Genomic DNA, 1,245 nt, shown 5'->3' with positions numbered 1-1,245 from the left:
CAGTATATGTTAAGTTGAGGTGACATTTATGACAAATGATATAAAGCTTTTTTTGACAAACTATACAATGACTTTTAAAAAAACTTTTTTATGAAATACTATACTATGATTCATTAACTTTTTTAGAACATACTATAATTTTAATTTCCTCATTTTTATGACATACTGACATTTTCTCTTTTATCATACTATATGCCATGACGTTTTATGACCTACTAGGATCGGTTTCTCATTTTTATGACTTTTTTCTTTTGTACTATTTTATGACATACTATACTATGACATTTTGAAACATGACTTTTAAAAAAAACAACTTTTTATGACATACTATACTATGACTTTTATTATGTTTTGGTGATTTTTTTGACAGCCATACTATAACTTTCCGACTTCTTTTTAACATCCTAAACTAAATCCTAAATTTTTTTTGACATACCATACTATAACTTTTATGGACATACTATACATTTAGTTTTTTACGACATGCAATACTATGACTTTTGTCACTTTTTTTTGACATACTATACTAAGAGCTTTTTACTTTGATGTAGTATACTATGACTTTTTTCTAATTTTTACAACCTACTATCCTGACTTCTCATGACATACTATACTATGACTTTTTTATGACGGACTATGACTTTATTATTTTGTTTCAGGATTGAAACAAAATACCTTGAAATTCACTAGTTAACGCGTTATATTTTAAGTTGAGGTGACATTTATGACAAATGATTTATAGCTTTTTTTGACAAATTGACTTTTTAAAAAACTTTTTTATGAAATACTATACTATGATTTACTTACTTTTTTATAACATACTATAATTTTTATTTCCTCATTTTTATGACATACTGACATTTTCTCTTTTATCATACTATATGCCATGACGTTTTATGACCTACTAGGATCGGTTTCTCATTTTTATGACTTTTTTTGTTGTACTATTTAATGACATACTATACTATGACATTTTGAAACATGACTTTAAAAAAAACAACTTTTTATGACATACTATACTATGACTTTCCGACTTCTTTTTAACATCCTAAACTATAACTTATCACTTTTTTATGACACTACACATTTACTTTTTAGAATTTTATTTCAACATACTATACTATGACTTTTTTGTGATATTTTTTTTGACATACCATAACTTTTATAGACATACTATACATTTAGTTTTTTACGACATGCAATACTATGACTTTTGTCACTTTTTTTCGACATACTATACTAAGA

General features: G+C 25.0%; 1 protein-coding gene across 2 annotated transcripts in view; it reads left to right on the top strand.

Moving 5' to 3' along the window:
* aven (apoptosis, caspase activation inhibitor) overlaps positions 1-1,245 on the top strand; it is a 33,552-nt gene that overhangs the window by 30,717 nt on the left and 1,590 nt on the right. The window lies entirely within an intron of this gene.

Source organism: Etheostoma cragini, chromosome 18 (genome assembly GCF_013103735.1).
Source record: "Etheostoma cragini isolate CJK2018 chromosome 18, CSU_Ecrag_1.0, whole genome shotgun sequence".
Lineage (NCBI taxonomy): Eukaryota > Metazoa > Chordata > Actinopteri > Perciformes > Percidae > Etheostoma > Etheostoma cragini.
Note: the sequence above shows the minus strand (reverse complement) of the source record. Positions and strands in the feature narration are given on the sequence as shown.